The following is a 237-nucleotide window of genomic DNA, read 5'->3' on the forward strand; positions in this document are numbered from 1 at the left end:
GCTGTCTGGCAACTCCGTGTGTCTCCTTTTTTGGTATTTTCACGCAAATTCTTCTGCTAGTTGGGGTTTAGTCCACTTTTGTATCCTTCCCTTCAAGGCTCAGGGGTCCAAAATTATCTTCTGTGTCTGTGTTAATTGGTTTCCCTTTTCTTTGTTGAAGAGGGTCTATGCAGTCCTTCTGCCTAGTCCACCATCTTGCTGGACCATCCTGTTCAGCTCTTTTATCTTGTCATTTCT

The sequence above is a fragment of the Orycteropus afer genome, unplaced genomic scaffold (assembly GCF_000298275.1).
Source record: "Orycteropus afer afer isolate SDZICR_OR568_19922 unplaced genomic scaffold, OryAfe1.0 scaffold00231, whole genome shotgun sequence".
NCBI classification, from domain to species: Eukaryota; Metazoa; Chordata; class Mammalia; order Tubulidentata; family Orycteropodidae; genus Orycteropus; species Orycteropus afer.